The sequence below is a fragment of the Mustela nivalis genome (assembly GCF_964662115.1).
Source record: "Mustela nivalis genome assembly, chromosome: 18".
In the NCBI taxonomy this organism is placed as follows: Eukaryota; Metazoa; Chordata; class Mammalia; order Carnivora; family Mustelidae; genus Mustela; species Mustela nivalis.
In genome coordinates, this window is record NC_139037.1 from 50,847,606 (window position 1) to 50,865,969 (window position 18,364).

At 42.3% G+C, this 18,364-nt stretch overlaps 1 pseudogene across 1 annotated transcript; it reads right to left on the reverse strand.

Annotated features, from left to right (window-relative positions):
• Positions 1 to 13,493: 13,493 nt before the first annotated feature.
• LOC309853198 (mitochondrial fission regulator 2 pseudogene) lies at positions 13,494 to 14,729 on the reverse strand (annotated as a pseudogene). Its single transcript has one exon. The product of its transcript is annotated as a mitochondrial fission regulator 2 pseudogene (transcript).
• Positions 14,730 to 18,364: the final 3,635 nt, after the last annotated feature.

Consider the following 18,364-nt stretch of genomic DNA (forward strand, 5'->3'; position numbering starts at 1 on the left):
ATTGGCTTTTCTATCACACAGAGGAAGGTAAAGACTTAGACAAAATGCCAAGATGAAAGAATTTATCCAAACAAAACCAGCGGATGAGACAAGAGCCAGAGATGGAATGGAAACAGATCGTAGTAAGTAACTTGATGGACAACTTGAATACATCAATCACAAAGGATACTGAAAGTGTTGAGAAAAGAATAGTGTGAACTTTACCACAGAGATAAGAGTTAAAAAATAATTGGGTGTGGGGTTCCTGGGTGGCTCATGGGTTAAGCCTCTCCCTTCAGCTCAGATTATGATCTCAGGGTCCTGGGATTGAGTCCAGCATTGGGCTCTCTGCTCAGTAGGGGGCCTGCTTCTCCCTCTCCCTCTGCCTGCCTCTCTGCCTACTTGTGATCCCTGTAAAATAAATAAATAAAATTTTTTAAAAAAATAAACTAAAAAAAATAATTGGGTGCTTGGTGGATCACTCGGGGAAGCCACTGACTCCTGATTTCTCCTCAGACCTTGATCTCAGGGTCCTGGGATTCAGGCTCAAGTCAGCCTCTGCAGTTAGTGTGATGCCCTTTCTCTGCAGTTCCCACCTGAACTCTTATGATCCCCCCCCCAAATATATGTCTTTCTAAAAATCAAACATAGGTGAACAATGCAATAAGCGAGATTAGAAACAGGCTTGACGTTAGTTAAGAGGAAGATGGAAGAAGCAGAAGAATGACTTTGTCATATAGAAGGAAAAATAAAGGAAAATACTGAATCTGAACAAAGGGAGGGAGAAGAATCCTGCAACACTGGATTTATTTAGGGAACTCATAGCCTCCATCAAAAGTAGTAAGATTCCCAGGTCTTGGGCTTTTCTGTCCTGGGAGAGTATTGATTCCAAATTCAACTCTCATGTTTCTTATTGGTCTAAGGAGATTTCCCATTTTTTGGGTTCAAGGTTAGTAATTCATTTTTTTTTTAAGATTTTGTTTATTTATTTGACAGAAATCACAAGTAGATGGAGAGGCAGGCAGAGAGAGAGCGAGGGAAGCAGGCTCCCCGCTGAGTAGAGAGCCCAATTCGGGACTTGATCCCAGGACCCTGAGATCATGACCTGAGCCGAAGGCAGCGGCTTAACCCACTGAGCCACCCAGGCGCCCAGTAATTCATTTTTTTAAAAGATTTTATTTATTTACTTGAAAGAGAAAGAGATCAGAAGCAGGCAGAGAGAGGGAGGGAAGCAGACTCCCCACTGAGCAGAGAGCCTGATGAGGGCTCATTCCCAGGACCCTGAGATCATGACTTGAGCCAAAGGCAGAGGCTTTAACCCACTGAGCCACCAAGGTGCCCCTAATAATTCATTCTTAATAACTTGTCTGTTTTTAGAAATTCTGGTTTTTTCCCCTAAATTTCCCTTTTCGTTATTACATAATGGTTTATGGAGTTAAAGCATTGCCAGCTTTATTTTATTGATTGAAGTGGACATTACACTCAGTGTTCCATTAGTGTTAATGTGCCCTATATTTTATTTTGGATTTTTATTTATTTTGTTCCTCTACTAAGTTTCATCAAAGTCTCTTCCTTTTTTAATTCTCCTGGGGAAATTCCAGTTGTTAATTCCAACATTTTCTGAACTCTGTATTGTATAAGATAAAAAAATTGGTAAATAAAAAGCCTAGCAGGGAAAAAATGGCAGAAATGAACAATACAAACAAGGATCAAAAACAGTAAAAAAATTAAAATGATGATATCTAGGGATTTCTATAATCATGTAAAGTGTGAACAGAGATAGTTTCAGTGTTTCTTTTTCAGTTTAGATTCCTTTACTCTACTTTTGGTTGCATAATTCTTCTGACTAGAGTATCCAGAAGTATATTCAAGGCAGTGATGGGGTCACTTCATTACCTGCTGATCACAAAAGAGAAGCTTGCAGACCATCCCTATTAAATAGTTTTCAGGTATTCATACATCTTGGCATTCACTAGTTGGCATTTTACTTCTGTCTCTACCTTGAGTGTTTTTAACATGACATGTTGTCCAATACCCCATATTTGTATTCTGTCTCCCTTAATATGATCATGTCATTTTTGACCTTTGTTCTATTAATGTGGAATCTTGAATTTATGGTTTTCTGTATGTTGGAGCGCCCTTAATTCCTGATCTATTTCCCAAATGATCATCTTGTAAAAATGGAAAATGTGTGTTTGATTCAGTTTCCACTCTTTTATTGTGGACTTTGAGTGAATATGCCTCACAGGCAGTGGTTTGTAAACTTCGTTATTTGTAGTGTCTTCGTCTCTTGGATGAGCTAATAATGCTGGTGCCACAGACAGAGTGTTCTGCTAGTTTCTCTGATCGTCACTCCTTGGAAATATTTGAGGAGATTTGCAGTCCTTTCTCCTTCAGTGTCTGTTTGAATATCCCGTGAATTCATCTGGCACACAATTTTTGTTTGTTGGGTTTTTTTCTTTTATTCCTCTTTCATTTGGCTTCATATTTGTCGAGCGGTTGAGATTTTTTCTACTTTTCTGAGTGATGGAGTCTAAATTGGTTATACCTTTTTTGAAATTTATACTTGTCTTTTAGTATCAATTTGTGGGCACTGATTATTCATTGTTGCCTCTTATAATTACTTTTATTTCTATGATCAGTTATACTGTATCTGCTTTCACTTCTTCACCTCTCACTTTAGTTGGTCTTTTCCTTATTATTCTTAATTTAGTTCATGGACTGTCAATGTTGTTAATCTTTTCTGACAACTCTTCCTGTGGTTGATATGTTCCTATTTTTACTGTATTCTCATGGATTCATTTCAGTTTTCTATTTCATTCAATATTGGTCATTCTGCTAATTTTGAGCTCATGTGACCCTTTTCCTGATTGTTAGAGATACAGGAAATTGATTTGTGCTACACCATGACCATACCACAGAATTCTCTATTAGACTCATACGTTGTGTGCCATGTTGTGTGTCCATGGAGAAATAAAGTCCTGATGACTCCTTCTCAGCCATCTTTCTGACATTGTCTGATTCACTTGATGCTTCTATTTAAGACTTTATTTATTTGACAGATAGATCACAAGAAGGCAGAGAGGCAGGCAGAGAGAGAGGAGGAAGCAGGCTCCCTGCTGAGCAGAGATCCCCATTCAGGGCTTGATCCCAGGACTCTGGGATCATGACCTGAGCCAAAGGCAGAGGCTTTAATCCACTGAGCCACCCAGGTGCCCCAGAGTGATTTTAATTTTATTTGGTATTTTTCAGCTGTATCTTCACATGACACCCAGAGTTTCCTGCTAAAGCAGAGCATAGAAGATTCTTTCCAGAAAGTATCAGTGCACAGATACAAACATAGTACTGTTGAGATTTTACACTTACATACAGAGATTTTACACTGGGACAGTGATGGGGATATTGACGAGCATCAAAGAAATCCTGGATGATACACCCAAACCAAAGCCGTGGTCCTTAATGAGAATCCCCATGCCCCAAATGGTGAAGGATATAAAACAATGTGGAAAACCTCCCTTTTTAAGTCAACTGTTCCTGCAGAGCAGTCAGCACAAACTCCAATCAAATATTCAAACATAGCTATTTGTGGACAGACCATTTGGAATGTCTGGAAAGTAACCTAGTCCATGCTGAGAATAATTATTTGAGCCATTTGGAAGATAGGATTGGCCTGAAGAACAAAGTGCTCAGTGGGATCCATTTGAGAGGGGCTTCACTGAGGAGTCAACCCTCCAGAATGACCAGAGGCTTTTCAATGGAGACATAATTGCTCAATGCACTGAATCTGAGAAAACATTGAACCAGGGCACCAGTGTTCACCGATGTGTCAGGGCTAGGTTTGCAGAGATCCATTATGAATGTGATAAATGTGGGGAAGGCTTTCATCCAAGCTCTAACCTCACTATACATAATGGTCACCATCTGGGAGATGGTCCTCATAAATATAATGAATGTGGGAAAACTCATAACCAGTCCTCCCATGTTGCTGATCATCAGAGAATTCATGAGGGGAAAGAACCTATTCATATCTAATAAAGCAGGGACCATGTTTAGCCAGTCATCAAGCCTAAATATAAATAAGATAATTCCTAGGGGAAAGGAAGCCTACACTTGGAAGGAATGTGGTAAATCCTTAGACTGTCACTCAACACTATGTCAACGTCAGCAAATGCATACTGGAGAAAAAATACACAAATGTGAGGAAGGTGGTAAAACCTTTAAGGACTGTCGATCTATAAATGGACATGGACAAACCTATACTGGAGAGGAAGGTTACCAATGTCAAGAATGTGGCAAGGCCTTTAACAACATCTCAACCCTTATTCAGCATTACAGTATTCATACTGGAGAGAAACCTTTCCAGTGTCAAGAATGTGGCAAAAGGTTTAATGTGAGCTCAGTGCTTACTCAACATCACAGAATTCATACTAGAGAGAAATCTTACCCTATGTACAGAATGTGGGAAGGCCTTTAATCAGAGGTCAAGTCTACTGAACATCACAAAATGTGGCAAGGCCTCTTACTCAACATCGCAGAATTCATACTGGAGAGAAACCTTACCAAAGTCAAGAATGTGGCCCTCCGACCTTCCTTGACATCACAGAATTCATGCTGGAGAGAAATTATACAAATGCTAAGAATGTGGCAAGGCCTTTACAGGCACTCAATCCTCACTAAATATCAGAAAAATCATACTAGATACATAAGTTACCAGTGTACAGAATGGGAGAAAGGGGGCACCTGGGTGGCTCAGTTGGATAGGTGGCTGCCTTAGACCCTGTTCCTGATCCCAGGTTCCCAGGTTTGAGTGCCGCAGGAAGCCTGCTTCTCCCTTTCCCTCTGCCTGCCACTCCTCCCTACTTGTGCTCTCTCTCCATCTCTGTCAAGTAAATAAATACAATCTTTAAAAAAGAAAAAAAAAGAGGGGTGCCTGGGTGACTCAGTGGGTTAAAGCCTCTGCCTTCAGCTCAGGTCATGATCCCAGAGTCCTGGGATCGAGCCCCACATCGGGCTGTCTGCTCAGCGGGGAGCCTGCTTCCTCCTCTCTCTCTCTCTGCCCGCCTCTCTGCCTACTTGTGATCTCTGTCTGTCAAATAAATAAATAAAATCTTTTAAAAAAAGAAAAAGAAAAAAGAATGTGAGAAAAATCAGTTAAGGAGTGCTTACCCATTTATGCACATCAGAGAATTCATTTTGGACAATAACCTTGCAAATATAACAAATGTGACAAGGCCTTTGTCCAGCATGCATGCATTTACTAAATAGAGAATTCATACTGGAATGACAGCCGATGAATAATGTGGCAAACCCTCTAGCTGCAAACGACTATAACTGGACATCACAGAATTCGTACTGGAGAGAAAATCATGGATGTATGTGAGAAAATGCCTAAGGACTGTTCCCTCCTCACTCCATATCAGAGATTATATATAGGAGAGTTAGTGTACAAATACTAAGAATGTGTCTGTGGGGCACCTGGGTGGCTCAGATGGTTGAGCGGCTTCCTTTGGCTCAAGCCATGATCCCGGAGTTCTGGGGTCAAGTCCTGCATTGGGCCCCCAGCTCCACGGGGAGTCTGCCTCTCTCGCTGACTTTCTCCCCCTCTTGCTCTTTCTCACTGTCTCTCTCCAATGAATAAATAAAAATTTTTTAAAAATGTGTCTGACCTCTCACTGGATCTCTGAACTTATTAAAATCATACTGATCATATAGGAGTAAAAGTGTGAAATGTAAAGGATGTAGCCAAGCACTTAACTGGAATTCAGTCCTTCCTCAGTATCTCAAAATGCATACTAGATTCAAACCCTTGCAACATAGTGAATGTGGGAAGACCTTCATTTCAGTATACATTGGAGCAAACACCAGAGAGAGCATTAAGGAAAGTTAATTGAAAGTTAGCATTGTTTAGAAAACTAATTATTTGAACAGCAAATGCCAATATATGTAAGAGAAATCAAGCCAGTGGAATATATTAATCACTACTCAAGACATGACTCTGGATGAACATAGTGATTATAAGGAAAAATCAAACTTAAACACTTAGAAAATGTATGTGGTATTCTGTTGAACAGAGGGTAGACATTTACATACAAATAAGGGATTTCAGTATTTTTGCATTCTTACATTGACCACATTTGAGATTTGTGACTAACAATATTAATCTGTTTTCCTCTGAAATCACTACCGAAAATTCCTCTGTTCCTCATGGGTGTATAAGACCACGTGGTTGATTTTTGCTACATCAAAGACATTAGATATCCTGCTCCATTAAGTGGGTTGCATGCATACCTAGTTTTCCATGGAAGATGACCGTATGATATACAACATAGGAAGTACATCTCAGTGGAGATGGTGCTTATGGTTATAACACTGATGTAAGATTCCATAGGATCGGTGTTCAGAGCACACACTTCTGCAGGTATTGAAACTAAAGAACTTCCTCAATATTAGAAATACCAGGTTTTCCTGATTGTTTTTCAAGGAAAAAGAGGTTACCGTCCAGTAAACTACCAATGTATCTTCCTAAGTGCAATTATTAGAGAGTATGACTCTAGAACATAGTATGTTTTCATTAATAAGACACTTTTTTAACATACGGATATGGGTGTGTCATGGATTATGTGTTATCCTATGTCTAGTGTTCATCTGTCTCATTGAGGGTTGTAGGGTGCTGATCGAGTCCATCACCTGTTTGATACTGGAGTAAAAAATATATACCTAGGAATCCATTTTCCCAGTGGTCTGAAGGTTTAAGGGGTATGTAATTATGTTTTCTTCTAGTCTATGCTGTGGTTTTCTCCTCTTTGTGAATACGATGATATTACTGTGGGTGTATTACCGAGGTATGTAACAGAGAGATATTGACGTTTTAGCTCACGTACTCCATGATGCTGGTACTGGGCATGGATTTTGTGTAGCCAGTAGTTTTGCAGGGGCCTTGCACTGACAGGAGCCCTTCTCAGTAGTGCATTCCCCAGTCAGCATGCTGCAGGGTCACAAGTTAGTAGGACGTGTGATACGACATCTGCACTCGACCTTGTGAGCCACCATCTCTCCTTTCTTCCAATGCTTTCCCTCCCATGTGTCATACAGAAGATCCTCCCTCCCCCAGGCCTTCCCTAAATCTGTTTTAGTCGGAATGGCATATTCTGGATTTAGACTTGGGACTCTATAGCACTGCACCATGGCCCCAAATGAAAGCACGTGCCCTGCACCCTACTCTGAGTGGTGTTTTGATGTGTTCATGAAGTACACATGCAAGTATAACCATGTTATGTGTGTCAGAGATACCCCACAAGAAAGAGAAATCTATCTCAATATGAGTCATATGGTAGCTAGGAGAGACAGAAAATATTTAAGATGAAAAATTAGCATGTAGAGGAGGACAACTGTCCTGAGTTGCCCAAGTGACTCCCTAGTTGTGGAAAAAGAACTTCTGTTTGTTTTATGATGTACTTTTCTCCAGATCTCCAGTTGTATTCGCCCTCATTTTTCTTCCTCTCTACATAGGAACGACAACCATTCTCTTTTGCCTGTGGAGAGAGTGTCTTCAGAAAATGCTTCATTGAGATTAGACAGATGGAAAGCTGGTAGATATTAAGACATTAAGCACGGGGATGTGGGATGTGAATCTGAGTAAAATTTGAGGAAGGCACCATCCTTAGGGAAAAAGACAATACCTATTAAAAGGAAATGTGAGGAACTCTTTCCTGTGTGGGGAGGGACCTGGAGGTGGCTCCTTTTAGTCACTGCAAAGACACATGAATACATGTAATGGGGACAAGAAATGGCAAGTGTGGGTTTCTCAGGAGTAGGGAGGTCCTGGTTTATCTTGATGATTTGATCGATCTCCTGTGTCTACCTGGGAATAATGCTGTTGGATGTCAGTGATTACTGTTTCCTGCCTAGATCCGTGACAAGGGATGGAGGAGGGGCTGGATGATACAATCATGTGGGCAACTTTAAGGCATCATACGGTAGAATAGATGTTTGAGATGAAGAAGCCTTCTGAGCAGTGGATTAGGTCGGATCAGCAAGGCATGTGCTGTGGTTGCTCTCTCATTTCCCAGGTAGGTAACCCCAGTCAAGGTCAGATCCAGTGTGGTTGGGTGATCCTTCAAGGAAGCTGCTGTGCGGGACCTACCTCCCTTTCCTCAGTGCCATAATGTGTGTAGTTCTAGGTTCCCATGGGTGGCTCTGCCATTAAGTGTCTGCCTTAGGCTCAGGTTATTAGCACTGCATCGGGCCCTCTGCTCAGCTGGAAGCCTGCTTCTCCCTATCCCCCTCCCCCCAGCTTGTGTTCCCCCTCTCACTGTGACTGTCTCTGTCAGGTAAATAATTAAAAATAATAATATTTTAAACAGTATAAAGAAACTGGTGGAAACATTTATACTCTTACTGTCTGCAAGAGCCCACCCCCTCCAGTGCTAAGAATACAACCACCTCCTTCAAACATGAAAAGTGTAGCTTTTAGGGGGTCTGGGGGATCAGTCAGTTAAGGGTCTCATTTTGGTTCATGTCATGGTGTCACGTTCCCAGCACAGCCCTGCAGTGGGCTCCCTACCCAGTGGTGACTTAGTTTCTCTCTCTTCCTCTGCCCATCACTACGCCCCACCATGAGTGCCTCTCTCTCTCAAATCAAATATTTAAAAAAGGGAAAAAAAAGTGTAGCTCTTTCTGAGCAGAAGTCCCAACTATGTGCTACATCAATAATACTATATTGCACCATAAATCATAGAAGTTCTTCCTGATCACTGTGTTGAAGGATACGGCAATTTTGTTATCCAGAAACCCAAGCTGGCTGCCATTCCCTTGAAAAGCCAATGCATAGGGCATGAGTTTTGATGGGAATGGAATATCTGCATTATTCAGGAGATGAGCCATTTGGAAAGAAGAAAGACTCATGTTCAAAAATCAACTCCAAGGATTTTTCCAGGCCTTCAGAGTTTTAAAGGAGCTTGAGGATAGTGAATCAATAGGAGGGAAGCAGGGCAGTCTGACACAGTTCATGATCGCCTGTGGACTTACTGTGCCTCCTACGGACACTACAGAGGTGCTTGGAGCTTGCGTATGGGTCCCCAGGGGTATTTGTGCCAGAAGGTGGGATTACCAGTCCTTGGAAACAATGTGTGATGTTTAGATGTACAAAGAAGGGTTTAGTCCATCATTCATGGAAAGGTGCACGCAGAAATTTAAGAACTATTAAGTTGGCCCAAGAGGCCAAGGCAAGGTTTCAATTTAAGTTAGAAAACTGTATTCTACGGGTGCCTGGGTGGCTCAGTGGGTTAAAGCCTCTTCCTTTGGCCCAGGTCGTGATCCCAGGGTCCTGGGATCCAGCCCTGCATCAGGCTCCCTCTTGTGCCTCTCTGCCTACCTGTGATTTCTGTCTGTCAAATAAATAAAATCTTAAAAAAAAAATGAGTGATATCCCCCCTACTTTATCTATTGTCCTCTTTTCTCCTCTTTGTGCTGACTGTGATATTATTATGGATGTATTACACATTTTGTAGAGGTATTGTTGACATTTTAGGTCATGTACTCCATGATACTGCTACTTAGCATTCACTTTGAGTAGCCAGTAGTATGGTAGGGTCCATGGACAGACAGCTGTCCTTCCACTAGCATGTTTCCCAGACAACACTCTGCAGAATCACAAGGTAATGTAACTTCTGATACAACAACCCCAAGCCACCCTTGTGAGGAACCCTCTCTCCTTTTTTCCCAATGCTTTCCCTTCCTGTGTCCCTTAGAGAAGACTCCCACACAGCTGACCTGGACCTGTTTTAGCTTCAGTGGCCTAAACTGAAGTTAATCCTTGGACTCTAAAGCACTGAATCATGGGCTCTAAAAAACTATGTTCCCCGCTTCCTATGTGGGGGTGTTCCTTTGATGTGTCTGTGTATGCTCATATGACAGTCCTGGCTGTGGATTTAGAAAAATAATTTCTGCTTGCTTTATTTCCTAGTTACCTCCTGATTTGCATTTGTATTTTTCTTCACTTTACTTTCCAGCTGCATAGGCATCAGAGCCATTCTTTTTTTCCCGAGTTGTGGTGAGAGTGTCCTCCAAAGAGTTAATTGAGATTAGAGAGATGGATGGCCACTGGATATTAATTCAGATATTTAGCCCTAGGAGATGGGATGTGAATCTAAGTAAAATTTGGTGAGAGAGAGGTAAGACCTATTAAACATGAAGAACTCCTTCCCGTGTGAGGAGGGAACTGGAGTCGGCTCCCTTTAGTCACTGCAAAGGCAAAGGCAGCTGTTGCTTTTCTCATCTGATGAGTACATGTTATAGAAAAAGGAGTTGCCAAATACATTTCTGAGGAGTAGGGAAGTCCTACTTTATTCTCATGATTTAATTACATTCCTGTGTGTAACTGAGGACCAGGTGGCCTTAGATGACAATGATGACTGTGATCACCCAGGCCTGCATCAGTGGCAGTGAATGGAAAGGGAGGTGTATTGGATGGTGCAGACAGTTGGGCATAGCTTTACAATGTCAGATGGTAGAGTAGCTGTTGGAGGTGTGGTTTCCTTCTGGACAGTGGGATAGGCAGGATCAGCATGTCCTATGGATGAACCCAAGGACTACTCTCTCAGGGATAAAACCCCAGCCAAGATTTGATCCATTGTACATCAGTGACCTTTCAGGGAAGCAGCTGCACTGCTGTGTGGGGCCTTCTTCCCTAGTCAGTACCTTGGTGAGTATGGGCTCAGGTTCTGGCTCTGTCCATGGTGGTTCTTTGCTAGAGAAGTAGTTCAGCGATGAGACACAATGAGTATTTCTGCTTCAAACAGTCCAACCCATTTGGACTACTGAATGAATAAATAACGTTTGGTATGTATGTACAATGGGATATTAGCATGGGAATGAATGAAATCTTGCCACTTGCAACAACATGAATGGAACTAGAGCGTATATTGCTATGTGAAATAAGCCAGAGAAAGACAAATGCTGTCTTTCAAATGAGTGACATCACTCATAGGTAGATTTCAACCAAAAAAAAAAGTGTTCAATGAGAAAGAAAAAAAGAAAAGGAGAGGCAGTAAAAGAAATAGACTCTTGTAGAGAGCAAGCTGATGGAAGCCAGAGTGCGGGTGGGTATGCAGATGTATTAAATTATGTACATTAAGGAGTACAGCTGTGATGAGCATGAGTTTTGTATGGAATTGCACAGCTGCTATTGTACTGCTGGAATATTTTCTTAGTTTCTTGTGTAGTATATAGTCATTCCACAATTGCACACATCATCCAGAACTCATCAGGACAGGTGCACTCCTTAACCCCTTCCCCGCACCCACCTTCCCTCTGCCCACTCTCAAATAAATAAAATCTTCAAAATAAATAAAAAGGAAAGTGTAGCTCATTCTCAGCATGAGTCCATGTGCTACTTCAATAAACTTACTAAGTTGCACCATAAAACATGACAAGAATTCTTACCATTGTGAAGGATCCTACAATTTTTTTTAAAAAGCTATTTGATTGCTATTCCTTCGAAAAGCTAGTGCACAAGGCATGAGATGTGTGTTGTTTTTTGTTTGTTTGTTTGTTTTTTTAAGAAAATTTTTAAATTTATTTAACAGAGATCACAAGTAGGTGGAGAGGCAGGCGGGGTGGGGAGGGGGACAGGCTCCCTGCTGAGCAGAGAGCCCAATGCGGGGCTCCTTCTCAGGACCCTGAGATCATGACTCTAGTTGAAGGCAGAGGCTTAACCCACTGAGCCACCCAGGCGCCCCAAGGCATGAAATTTGATTGAAAAGGAACATTAGGGGTGCCTGGGTGGTCCAGTCACTGAATGTCTGCCTTTGGTTCAGGTCATAATCTCAGGGTCTTGGGGATGAGACCTACATGGGCTCCCTGCTAGGCAGGAAGTCTGCTTCTCCCTCTCCTACTCCCGCTGCTTGTGTTCCCTCTCTCTCTGTCAAATAAATAAATAAAATCATAAAAGAAAGGAAAAAAGAAAAGAAAAAAAAATTCGCTTCATTGGGAGGCCAGCCAGTTGGAAAAAGACAGACACATGTCCAAAAAGCAACTCCAAGGACTCCTACAGGCCTGCAGATTTTAAAGGGAAGTTGAGTGCAGTGAATAAGTAGGAGGGGAGCAGTGTCGGGGGCAGCTACTTAGGTAATACGCAACATGGCGCAACATGGCGCAACATGGCGCTTGCGCCTGCGGCTAAACAGAGGACCTGCGCACCACCTGAAAGATGATTGGCTATGCCCAGAACAGGTAGCCCGAGGACACTGCGTGCTTTTTATCATGCTATCAGGCTTCCTTTCACATGTACAGTCTGCTGATGGAAGGAGAGGGAATACAAATAGGGGTAAACATCCGGGTAAGGAGAGAACAAAAAAGATTCGCAAGCTTGTCACTCCGTGTCTCCGGGTTGTTCTTGCAGGCGAGAGCGACAGAGCAGGGCTGTCTGTAACACTTCTGGATAGGCGGCAGACTCATTGGTGCCTCCTACTGATATTATGGATGTGCCTGGAGGTTGTGTGTGGGTGGCCTGGGGGAGGTTGGTTATCAAACCTGCAATAAGGTTTGATAACCAGTCTTTCTAGGAAACAATGCATCATCTATAGGTTTACAAAAGAGTCTAGTTCATCAGTCAGAGAGGATAAAGGTGCACGCTGAAACTTAGTCTACTCAGTTGGCCAGAAGGGTCAATGCTCAGCTTCTCTATAAGTTAAAGAAATGTCCAATAAGTTTATTCCGTGGCTACAAATGGAAATTATTTCCTTCTATTATGAGTAGGAAATTATTGCCTAGTGTTGATGAGCAGAAGGCAAACTGGGAGCAAAGCACATGCTGACCCCCCGCTCCCGTAACTCCTCTAAACCCCCAGTCCCAGGTGGGATAGTGATATCCCTCAGCCACTCGTGACTGCCCTAAAGCTGAGGGAAGGAAAAACAAATGGCTAACTTAACACATATTATAGTCCACGAGACCCCTGAGTTTCCTTCAGATCACAAATATTTCAGTGATTTACAAGAAAAAACATTCTTATCCATAACTTTCAGAGGGAAACTCCCAACTCTTTTAATATTAATGCTTTAGTAGATGGAAAGACAATCTTAAGTTGACAATGGCAGAGCCCAGAGTATTTTGTAGGTCCTCTTTAGCTCGTGAAAGTTCTTTTGAAAACCTACCTCCCTTTCCCTTATCTCAACTCCAAGTGCTTGGGCTCCTTTTGCCTTTGGGTCTTGCCCTGCCCCCCCCCCCCCCCCCCCCCCCCCCCCCCCGTTTAATAAGACCATCACTTTTCACAAAAACCTTTAAAGAATTCTTGCCCATAGGCTCCGGACCCCCCCCCCCCCAATTCTCACCTACATTCTAAAACTCCATCAAAACCAGTCCCAGATTGAATTAAAGCCCAACCGATGACCATTTCCTAGGAAAGTTGACTGTAAAGACTACATGTGTTTGAATGTCTCTTAGATCATGGTGGAATTCTTTTTTTTTTTTTTTTTTTTTCAAATCAAGTGTTTTATTTTTAAAAAACTTCATAGTAAGCCAAAAAGCTAAAAGGAATGTGTGAAAGGGAACAGAAACCACAGAAACAGACACGGCACCAGCCAACTACCAATGACCCATTCTGTGCAAGTACTTCAAAAGAAGCTGAAGGCGAAGATGTATCATGAATGACATACTTAAGAAAAATTAAAACACTAGCTTTACATTATTATAGCTCACTCTTGAAGTTTCTGGACTAGAAAACGGAGAAGATTCCCAAGACCTATTTTCTTTCTCAAAGGAATCATCTTCTTGGAATGCAAACTTCTGCTTAAGTGCATGGGATATTAAAGACACTGGATCCCAAAGTGAATCTTGTCTTTTCCTCTTCTGAGTGGGTCCACCTCCAGGTGACTGTTCAATAGCACGTAGTTTAACCTTATTCATGTCCTTTAGTACATCCAACATGTTTGGAACATCTTTATTTTCCTGGTTTTTTGAATGACTGTAATTGGTCTTACTGTCAGCCAGGTGCTGTTTTTTCATTTCATTTGTGGAATTATCTGAGACACACATATTATTAGATCCTGACTGTGTGAGAGGAGAACAGGTCGGCTGTGGAGAAAAAAGCTGAGGGGGCAGTGGAGGAGGAAGAGGAAGAGGAGGAGGAGGAAAAAGCATTGAACTTGAAAATGGATCTGGCTGGGCACTCAGTTCAGTAGTCCCTGGTGATGGTCTTTGTCCCAAACCACGACGCTTATCATTCAAGTCAAAGAAGCCCAATGCCTACTGGCTTTCAGTTCCCGCCTTCCCACGATGGCAGCGATCTGGGTGCGAAGAAAAGTCAGCTCCTCTTCAAGGGCAGTTATCTTTTTAAATGCAGCTTCACCTACAGTCCCGTCACTTTTCATTCGTTTACTCTGTCTCAAAATTAGGCCTGGGACAAGATCCTAGAGGAAGAATTTTCCCAATAATACGAACAATACTCCGAGCTGATCCATAGTCTTTATTTTCTCTAATCTGCAAAACCTGGTCTATGGGAACACCAAAATATTCCAGCATTTCTTTTAAGATATTCAATATGAGTGACATTGAGGAGACAAATACATAAGCAAATTCAAGGAAACATTATCGTTTCTTGATACCCTCCTCCCAAGTCGAACCTCCGAGCAACCACCGGAACATCAAGCTGCCTCGAATCCGCAGTCTGCGAAGCTCGTGGTGCACCCGTCCTGGTACAGGAGAGCTCGGACGACGACCCAAGTCGGCCTGCGCGGCACAGTTTGCAGGCCACAGACAGTCATGGTGGATTTCTGTCTTTACTGTTTTCTGTTTATGTCCTCTACTAACTACTTAAATTACAAAATTGGGTAATTTCCCATTGTAAAAAATTTCTAGTGTTTTCCATGGATTAAAAATCACAGGGCGGGTGCCTGGGTGGCTCAGAGGGTTAAGCCTCTGCCTTCGGCTTGGGTCATGATCTCAGGGTCCTGGGATCGAGTCCCGCATTGGGCTCTCTGCTCGGCGGGGAGCCTGCTTCCTCCTCTCTCTCTCTCTGCCTGCCTCTCTACCTGCTTGTGGTCTCTGTCTGTAAAATAAATAAATAAAATCTTTAAAAAAAATCACAGGGCAATAATGCAGCCTTTGGGGCATGAGCAGCAAGGCATGGTATTTCCATCTTTTCAGCAGGTGTCCACTCACCAGGCACCCATCTGTAGCCTAGGATGTGATGGCGTAGGTCAGGGATCCCTGTATCCTTCCTACCTAGACTTTTATGGCTGGAATGACTCTGTGGTAAGGCAGAATGGTAATCAATTGTGATTTTTGAGGGACACCTTGCATTGCTTTTGACACATGGACACTCTGACATATCCTGCGTGGGACACCACCTGGGAGTCAGGGGATTTTGTTAAGGGGCCTTCTCTACTTTTCTAAGAGCATGGTGTTAGTCCCTAAGGACTCTCCTATGGGATACTTTTAAGCCACTGGAAACCATGTGGGTTGCAAAACTTAAGAAAGGTATGCATGGCCTTCGTAAGATCTATCAGTTAGATCTCTTTGCCGGAAACTGGGAAAATAGATGTAAGTACCCTGGCCCATCCCAGGCTTTCAGGGCTCTAAATCAGGACATGAACCTAAAGGCCTCTTTCAGAACATGTTTGGTCATAAGGAGACCAGTAAACTATCCCCTGACCTGCTAGATGGTAATTATTTCAGTAGGCCTCCTCCAAATAAACCCAGGTTATGGGTGGAAAGTGGCCATCATGGATGAAGGGGACTCTGACTCTCTCTCTCACTGTTCCTCCTCCTAATAGATGTGGGGGCTTCTCCCTCACTCATTACCCATTTTAATGGCTCTGACTGGAGCCAGCTGTGGTAGGTCTCCCTCAGGATGGGACATCTTAATGGCATTCCCAAGCAGCTGCTGAAATGCCCTTTATTTTGGGGAGATTCCCTGTCATCTCTAGCCTGTCATGGACTGCCTAATTCCCCTTGTTGGTGGAAAATGCATGGCGCTTGATCCTCCAGCCAAGTGGATGATGTTGAGAACTGGAAACCCTCTGTCTGCTTTCTGAGAGCACTTCCCCCCCTCTTCCTCCCATTTCTGCACCATCTTGGGTGGAACCTGAATTACTGGCTCCTCTACTGGCCTCCCTGCCTCCAGCACCATTGGCTCCTCCTCCTCCTCCTCCTTCTCCTCCTTGTGAGGAGCAAAGAAGACCACCCCGTGGACTTGCCACTGCCCAGTACAGATTTACCCACCAGTGTTCCTGGTAAAAATCGGCAATGGGGAGGTACTTTGTTGGTTTAATTAAGATAGACATGTCTTTAAGGTTATTGGCATTAAATGTGAAACTTTTATCCTATTGGGTTTTGATGAAGGTCAAATAAGCTCATGCTATACATACTCTGTTGCAGTTTGGTAGCAAAAGGATGACTTGAAATGATGGTTAACCTTGTCTGTCGCAAAGTTTTCATGGGTCGTTGTTAAGAAAGCTTTCAAAGTCTTCAGTAACCTGAAACTTTAAAGTTTTGCTTGGATGATAAATGGGATTGAATTCATTGGATATCTAGTTTATTTCAAAGGAGAGGAAATACTAAAGCATTGATTACTGAATGTAGGTCTGTGCTTTTGACTTTTTTTTTCTTTTAAAGACTTACTTGATACACACAGACACAGCAAGAGAGGGAACACAAGTGGGGTGGGTGTTGGAAGAGTTGGAGAGGGAGCGGCAGACATCCCAGCAAGCAGAGAGCCCAATTTGGGTTCCATCCTAGGACCCTGGGATCACAACCAGAGCCAAAGGCAGACTCTTAAAGACAGCCACCCAGGTGCCCCTGTGCTTTTGACTTGTTACTGCAAAGGAAAAACAATATTTGATAATCTGTCAGTAAACATTCTTTGTGCTTAACTGATTCATAAGTTTTCCATCCAAAGAGTTCTGGTGTAGCAGTTCACAGTTGATTACTACTTAGTCTTTGCTGGAGACTAAGGTTTTGAAGAGTTAAATGCTGCTAAATATAATTAAGACTGATAGAAATAAGAAAAGCAACTCTATGTACAAGGAAGATCAAGGAACGGGAATACATTTTTTTTGAAGGTAAAGAAGGTACTTTTGTCCTTTTTAAAAAATATTTTATTTATTTATTTGACAGAGAGATTACAAGTAGGCAGAGAAGCAGGCAGGAGGAGAGGGGGGAAGCAGGCTCCCTGAGCAGGGAGCCTGAGTCAATCCCAGGACTCTGAGATCATGACCTGAGCCAGAGGCAGAGGCTTAACCTACTGAGCCACCCAGGCACCCTGGTACTTTTGTCCTAAGTGAGACTGGTTCTTTGGAGAAAAGGGGCCTTGGAAAAATCTGAATGCAAAGGAAAATTGTAGAACGTTTTGAAGGGAAATCTTTGGAAAGGAATTTTAGGTGTGGTCAGGACAGACTAACACTGAAATGCTGGATTTTAAAATGCATTAGTAAAAGTGTGTTTTCCTTCTGTTAAAAAGTCAAAATTTTCTTGAATTTTTGGTCTTCTCTCTCTCTTTTTTTTTTTAAGATTTTATTTATTTCTTTGACAGATCACAAATAGGCAGAGAGGCAGGCAGAGAGAGAGGGGGGAAGCAGGCTCCCTGCTGAGCAGAGAGCCTGACACGGGCTCAATCCCAGGACCCTGGGATCATGACCCGAGCCAAAGGCAGAGGCTTTAACCCACTGAGTTACACAGGCGCCCCTGTTGGTCTACTCTTCTCTAGAAAATGTGAACAGTTGTTTTTCTCTTTCCCTGCCTGGAAAAACTATTTTCTCTGTTTTGCCTTTATCGGGTCTTTAAGGATGCCTAATCCTATTGAGGCCAGGGCTTGAAAACTTTCTAAGGTTTTACAAACTCCTCTAAGATTTACCTAAACGAAGTCTTGTTGACTAACTAGGCTTGTTTGCTTGGTGTGTTACCTCTGTTACAATGTCATCATCACTTGATACTCAGATTATTGAAGTGTTCTGTGTCACAGAAGGGACGATTTCCTTGTTAATTATCATAATGCACTCTTACCAAATCATTAACAGTGTCCATTTCTGAGTTCTTGTCCTTTCTAATTGTTGTTATTATCTTGAAAAATAAGTTTCATCTGCAAGGGGGTTCATATAAAGGACTTTTAGGAAAAATACAGATATTCAGTATCTGTAAGGTCACAGCTGAAGTGGGTAAGAATTTCCAGAACTAACTAAAAAAACTGCATTCAAATTAAACAGGAATTAGTTAACATGGGACTACATGAACTAAAAAGATGATGATAGTTTTGTGCCTCTTGACACATCACTGGTTCTCTAATGTTTGCTCTTCCATATTAAGGAAACTTTCTCTAAAGATATCTGTTTCTTAAAAAGAATGCGATAAAGTATTGACTTGTGAACAAAAGGAAACATTTAACTTTTCTCTC